General features: G+C 39.6%; 1 long non-coding RNA gene across 1 annotated transcript; it reads right to left on the reverse strand.

The window, feature by feature from the left end:
- Positions 1–225: 225 nt before the first annotated feature.
- Positions 226–7,178, reverse strand: LOC136009413 (uncharacterized). The gene is made up of 3 exons (XR_010610547.1): positions 7,063–7,178; positions 1,044–1,080; positions 226–353 (listed from the first exon to the last, which is right to left on the reverse strand). It is a non-coding gene; the product is annotated as an uncharacterized LOC136009413 (long non-coding RNA).
- Positions 7,179–7,572: the final 394 nt, after the last annotated feature.

Raw genomic sequence — 7,572 nt, forward strand, 5'->3', positions numbered from 1 at the left:
AACTCTAGAGTCAGCAGTGGTGAAGTAACAGCCCCACTGCCACATGCAAACAGGATCACCTAATCTGGCAGTGGCTGTTGTGGCAATGATACTTTCTTCAGTTGCTGACCTCCTGTTTCTGTTTGCACACAAGAGTACCCTGAAAGGCAGTGCTGGAAGAAGTCCCAGGTGCGTTCCCTCTGCTCCTTTTCTTATGAGAGTCGAGCACTGAAGCCAGGTGCAAAACTTTTCAGCCAGGTGTTGAATTCTGTTTTGGGACATTTAATCACAGTCTGAATAGAGCTGCAATTTGGGGATGTGTGAGCAATGTCACTGTGATTTCAATTCTGCCACTGGTTGCCGCCATGCTGTCCCTGTGGAGGATGAAGAAGGATTCTGCAGGCACTAAAGGGCAGAGGTTTTTCATTCCTGCCTTCTCTACATTTACCTCACTGTTCTGCTCTTCACAACAATGTTTTGAGCTTTATGGATTCTGGCCAAAGAGGAGAACAAAGCCTTTTCACCTCGGTACTTCATTTATTTAATGTACTATTTATAAGCCATCAGGTTGTTCCAAATTGTGTGTTCTCTCATTATTCAAACCCCTTTTGCATTGCGACATTCATTAACACTGGTCTTGTTCTTTACTGGTGCACAGAATGGTGACTAATTCCTCTGAAATGAATGAGCCTCAACGTGCATAAGGGTGGCAGCATTCAGCTGATGATGATTAACCTGAATGAAGCCGATTTTACATCACAGATTCCATTTATTTTAAGGCCAGAAAGGACCATCATGCTAATCTAGTCTAGTTCCTGCATTACACAGGCCACAGAATTTCACTAAATGATTGCTGCATATAGTTCCATAACTTGTAGTTGAGCCAGACTACATCATTTCTCTTAAGATATGCAGACCAGGTTCCATGTGGTGGAGACTTACCGCTGAATGCCTGAGAAATGCCTGAGAAATGTCTGCCAATATTCAATTAAACTCAGGTAAAATTAAACTAAAGCAAAATGATAATTTCTAACAAGACATACAGGTACTCTGGAGATTCTTACCTTCAACACTCTGAGCTCTGACAAGAATTACTTCTTTCTGTAATAACAAAAACTCTGATGAAAAAAAGACAGCTATTTTAAGGGAAACCTTTATTAACCTGTACTAAACTGAAGTTAGTTGAATATAAAGTGCTCCAACATATTTTCCTCTACCATGTTGTTAAAAACTAATTGAAAGTTTGAGTACATTTACCAAGGAACAGTGAACAAAGAGCTTTATGTCTTGATAACTGCAGCAATTTACAAACATCTGCAAATAGCCTGTTGTTTTATTTTCCTGGCTGTGCTCTCAAATATTCCCTTCTTCAGACAGTAGGAGCAACAAAATCTCATTTAAGGCAACTGCAACATAAAGCAGTGTACTGGAGTTTGTGCTTCTGCAGAATATTTCTAGGTGCACTTGCAAAAGCAAAACCCCCGCCTCCTCGAAATCAGTTTTGTTGAGGAACGAGTGCACCAGGGCAGAGGGCACAAAGTCTTGCTACCCATCAAGTGAAGGGCCGCAGGTCTGGAAAACTGGGCTGCTGCCTTTCAGGTTCTACCCTCCAGAGGTTGGTTTTTTTTTCCTAGAAAATTTCTTGAAGAGGATTTGCAAAAGCCTTCTCTCATTCCATGCAGGGAAGTTACTCTGAAGCTACTAGATCTGGAGCAGCCAGTCTGAGCTACAATAACATCTTTCTTCTAGCTTGCTGCTCTAGTATGTAAAAAAATAACAAACCAACAAAATAGCCCTGGTTCGCCTTTTCCCAGATATTATTTTACATGAGCCCATTTCTGCTACAGTGATCAAAAACTAGCATCAATAGAAGAAGAATTAAGCCTCAAGATGCAAAACAGTTGAGATTAAAAAGTAAGTTACAAACATGCCAGTTACTAACCAAGCAACAACAGGGCTGAAGATGAGAGATTGATATTTACATTTCCTGGCTTTCCCACCAATAATTATTAATGCACTGGCAAAATATCAGATAAGAGAGTGTTGAGTCACATAATTTTGGATAATAATACTTGGCAATTTTAAGTTGTCTGGGAAATAAAACATAAAACATCTCTGTTAGTCTGCAGCCCATTCGAGGGTGACGGGTCCAAAGATAAGTTCCCTTTCCTTATGTACAAAGAACAGGTGAATGGACTAGGACTCTTGGCTAGAAAAAAAAAAAGTTAGTGAAGGGAAATTTTATGCACATCTCCAAAATGATGCAGGATATATTGTGCGGGAGAGTAAGATGGGCATCACATGCAACAGCAGGTTCAAAGCAGACAAGTGAACATGGCTTTTAGTAAAATCTGTGCTCAAGTTTTAGAATTCAGGATCACAGGAAGAATGTGAAAACCTCACATGTATCCATGTCTGATACATTAAAAAGTGATTAAAAGGTGGACAAAATCATGATAGAAAACCAAATAAGGCTATTCAATTAAAGTACTATACCTGCATCTCAAAATGCCCTTCAGTTACAAATTTTTGTAGGCCAGGAACATATTCCGAGATGATATCACTATATTTGCCATGGTTTTGGGTTGGGCTGTTGGTGGGGGTTTTTTTCCTCTTCAAGCAGCTGTGCTTGGCTTACTCTGAGAGACTGACTATTAGGCAAGACGGATTTCTGTGCTGAACTCATAAAGTTTTTGTTATTTTCTTTATTCGGACCTCAATTGTTCAATTTGGTCCTCAATAAAGTACACCTAAGGGTAAATCAAAGTTACAAAGAACATAAAACTAGTAGAATTTAAATGCTCTATCTGGTCAGATTGCAAGAGCTCAGTACTGCTGTCCATGGGTATTTTGGATGTGTGGTTCAATCTCAGTCTAGCCTTTCAGAACCGTTATCAAAGTGAGAATTGCCATAAATATATCACCCTATGTAAAACAATTGTCCCTCAATCAGTTGTCAAAAGCCTTGAAATTACAGAAAGATCATATCTTCCTTTATCTGAGAAACCTCCCAGATAAAGATTCAGAGACAGGCAATTACTAGTCTAACAGGACAGGAACAGTTACAAAGTTAATTACCTGTGATTATCTTACAAAAGGTGGTGATTATATAGCTGAATGACAAAAGAAGAGTGTTCATGAAGACAGAAACAGACATACCATAAACTGATAAAAACAGGGCCACCCATTGTTCAATTAGAAATAGCCCACTTCAGTTTATGTTTCTATTGCAACAACGCCTCCCCCATTCTCTTAAACCTCCCTGTTTTTAATCAAAGGAAACACTAACCTCATGAAAAAGTAACCATTCTCCCCTTCCTTAAAGCTCTTTTCCACCTTGACTTAAGCTTTGTTACAGTAAAAACCAGCGCTGGGTGCAGCAAGGAAAGAGGCAGTCCGTTCCATGCAATCTCCTTTCCCAGCTTGTTTGCACATTAAACTTAGTCTTTTTGACCTTATCATACCTAATTGACCCATCCTTTAGCTTGCTGAATAATAAAAATAATCAGTTTGGTGCGTTCTGGCTGTGAATAGCAAGTCTGAATTCTCTTCACAGTCCTGCCTCTGCAACACTTGTGGCGCCAGTGATGGGAGTATGAATCCAGCAGTAAAGTTTCTAAAGAATTTGCTTCTCCCCCAAAAGAGCCATGGTCATGGAGGCACACTCATGGGAGTAATTACCTTGATAAAATCTCTCTATGTGAAATTTTACTTGTCATATGCAAGAGCCCACCCTTCCTCAAGAAACTCACAAACATTTTGCTTTCTGTGGGATTTTTGCTTCAGTCCAGGAATCAGTTTTCTTCTTGATGTTTAACATTTTGGTAATCACAGGTGCATGTGTTGGAGGTGTTAGCTGGTTGCCTAATGGGAAAAATTACTCATAAACATCTAGGTGGGTCAGAATGTGCACACAGTGAGTTAGCACTCCTTTGGGTTTCCTTCACTCTTGTGTGAACAAAGGTTTTATTATACAAATATTAATAGGATTCCAAATTCATGTCTGTAATTTGATGGTCTTCAAGGCGTCCTTGGGACTTCTCAGAAAGATGCTCATGATGTTGCAATTAGGAAGAATAGTGGAAGCTGTGCTCATATTCAAGTTCATGAATGCATTTAAATATGAAAATTGAAATGTGAAAGTGACTTTCTTGTACTTGAGATTTCAAAATATTCCAGCCAGAGTGGGCACAGGGAGTTAGATAAGGCAATACAATTAGGTTATACCATTCAAGACAGGGCTGTATAAGTGTGATGGCTACAGCCACATTTGAAAGCATGTGATTGGAAAATACAATTTAAAACAAAACTCCAGCTCTGAAGTAAGTGGCTGAGATTTAAAGAGTTTTATATATGTAACTGCCCGTCATGGAGGTAAATGAAGGATTGTCCCCACTTCTGGCCCAGTTTCCAAAGTACAGACAGCTCTCTGTAAAAGGTGACGCCTGCATTACCCCGCAGTAAAGACTGGCTGTTCGAAGCCCCCAACCCTTGGATGCAAATACCCTACAAACCCAGCACTTAAATGTTCGTAATTGTTCCGACCTATCTGCTGTCCTCTTTGCCATGCTGCTGTGACTGAGACATTTAATTTCAGTGGATGATGATCCAAACAAATCCTTAGGAAACCTAGTCCACTGAGGACTACCAAAAGCGAAGTGCATCTTTTCATCCAGCATTTCCTGAAAGGCAGCACTTTGGACACTTTCTGCTCCTCTGCTCTTCCCCTGAGCACCACAGCTGGCCTCTCTGCCCAGCATACCACCTTCCTGGCTGGAAGCCGAAGTGATGCAACGGGGGAGCTTCTTGAGCAACCGGGGAAAAAGTCGAGCTGAGCCAACACTGATTCCAGCCCTGCTCCACTGTCCTCCTGCTGATTTCAGTGGTTGTTGGATGCACATCTTTGAAAGGCAAATTTACCTCCAGCTTAATAAGCATGATAAGTCATAGATTTGCTGTGAGCAGGAGCAGAAGCCCTTCCGCATCTGTTAGCACATTATTAGCACAGCTTGTTATGGGGCCTCACGTGATGCAGCCCTGGTCGCAGGACGCAATTATGGATGAATTCCTGCTCTGCCTCCCCCACTGACTCAGCAGCACAGCTGGAGCCAGCCACAGTCACATTGCAGGAGGTGAAAGGTACTCTGAATTATAGATTGCCTTTGACCTTTTTTGGTTTAAATTAAGGATAACATCCAGGAAAGTGCCTCCAGCCAGGACACTGCTTAAGCATATGCTTAACTTCCACCAGGGGCTGGTGCTCGTCAATGGAGATGAAACACTTGCTTACAGTACAGTGTGTGTGGAGACACTAGCCCAATGATGATTAAATACCTTTCAAAAAAGGAGCATAAATGCTGGTTTCCTATATAAAGGGTAACCAGCATAGCTCTTAAAATCCAGCAACACTGTCAAACCTATGAAAATATTCACTTAAAATTCAGGCCAGATGTGAATTTCAGCCGTGGTGTATGAACACGTGAAATGGGAGTACTATGAAAATCACATATTTCTTTAAAGATAAAAGAAACAAAGACTGTTAATGAAGAAAATCAGAACTAGATATGGGCATGCCATAACACAGGGATATCTATCTGAACAGACAAACTCCCTCACACACCCAGTAAAAAGGAATTAAGGTCAACTTAGTGTCTTTTCATCAGAGTGTTTTCTATGATAACTTTGTAAGTGCTCTTAATATATAACAAATAATCTCAGGGTGAAGATCTGTTTGAAGGAGATATGATTGATGACCTATCATCCCTAATTCACTGTTTATACTCGTAGTGAGCCTATTGGGAAAATACCTCATTCATCAGGGTATTAGTGAATTCAACCAACGTATGGCACCTTCATTTTAACAAACTAAAGGAGAAAAGCTAAATGGGGGAAAATTGACAACCATCTCTGATTCTATGATAATGCAATTAGGCTGCTCCTCTCCAGAGCTTTTGCTAATTCACAAAACAGCTTCAGTAGGCAGGTCATAAATATATGATCATTTTTCACACTTTGAAAAGTAATGATGCCTTGACACGAATCAATAAATCTCAGTGAAGTCATTTATACTTTTGTGTTGTGCATACAAATCAGTTTTAAAATAAGTATATATTAATTTTGACTTTTATACAGTCTTTGTTTACAAAAGAATAATTTTGCAGAGGCTTCTGTGTTCCTTTTGTACTCAAAACTCAAACTGAAATCACTGCCCATTCTCAGGTCCCAACAGTCCTAGGCCAGACCTTATGGCTTTTAATATCTTTTCAGCCTGACGAAGATGTAAAAGGAAGGGAGAGTGAGAGGGGAATGAGGTAAAATAGCATTCTCTCTTTTTTCCTACTTGCTCTGCTTTGGACTTCCTTTTGAAAACATGTTGAGGGTTTCCCAGTAAATATTGACATTCCCGTTGTTAATTTATGCAAGTTCCCACTCTGTACCTACAGCGGCCTCCAGGGAAGAACAAGCTTTAGGCTTGCCATTATGCCATTATTGCACTGCAATGTTGCTATGAAGAAGAAAAGGAGAGAAATAGTACAGGAAGAAATGTTATTAGCATCAAAACTTGCCCTCTGATCTTGGGCGTGATGCAAGAAGAGCCACACTGGATGGCTGATTTAGTAGAAATTTTTAAACCCTGACAATCTTCTTAATGCAGTCTGTCTTCTCATAGGATTCTTACACGTGACATACTTAAGGTAAATAGAACAAAACCCTGAATATGTGTGTATGCCAATATGAACAACGCACAACACTTTTCTGTGACATGAGGGAATTATCTCCTTTGGCCTCCCAAGATTTGTGGTTAAAAACTGAATAAAACCCAAATATGTTCCTTATATCATGAGTATAATAGGATTTTACCTGAGGCAGACCTACACAAAGACAAGCAACAAAACTGAAATGCTATTCACAGATTCAGTGAAAAAAATCTGCTTTGTACAAACTTAGCAAAACATAAATCACATTGTACGATCTCTCTATACATTCAGGAGCATACAAATTCCCAAATAATTACTACAGTACACAAAGGAATGATCATGAATGATCCACAGAAAATGCAAAGATGTGCAGGCTGATACATACCTCAGGTAGCTGCTGATGTTTGCCTTGCTATTAAAATATCTACATGTTGCTCTTGTAGTCTCTGTGTATTCTGCCCTGTCCCCATTATTTGATCTCTTATTATGATACATAACCAGTTTGCGATACACTGTACAACTAAGTCGAATGCATACAGCACACGGCTGAAGATTTAACAATGCATTAAAGGGCAAGCTCCCATGTTTATGTAATTTATACTGCACAGATGTAAGTAATAAAGTAATAGTATTTTAAACAAAGACAGGATTTTTTTTTATTAGACATAAAATACCTCATTATGAGATGGTACTGCAGCAGCAATTTTAAACTGTCTTAGTTTTCAATCACATATTCTGTAATATGTATTTTAATAAAACACTGAGGACTGGGTCTCAAGCTCATGGCAATTAATCTGGTTTTGCTGAAGTTAGAGGGAATTTGTCATCTGCTTTAAGTGTATGTGACTTTTTGAATCAGTGCCAGGTGGGAATCTAGTCCATCCTATCTCCCCCT

This window comes from Lathamus discolor, chromosome 2 (genome assembly GCF_037157495.1).
Source record: "Lathamus discolor isolate bLatDis1 chromosome 2, bLatDis1.hap1, whole genome shotgun sequence".
NCBI lineage: Eukaryota > Metazoa > Chordata > Aves > Psittaciformes > Psittacidae > Lathamus > Lathamus discolor.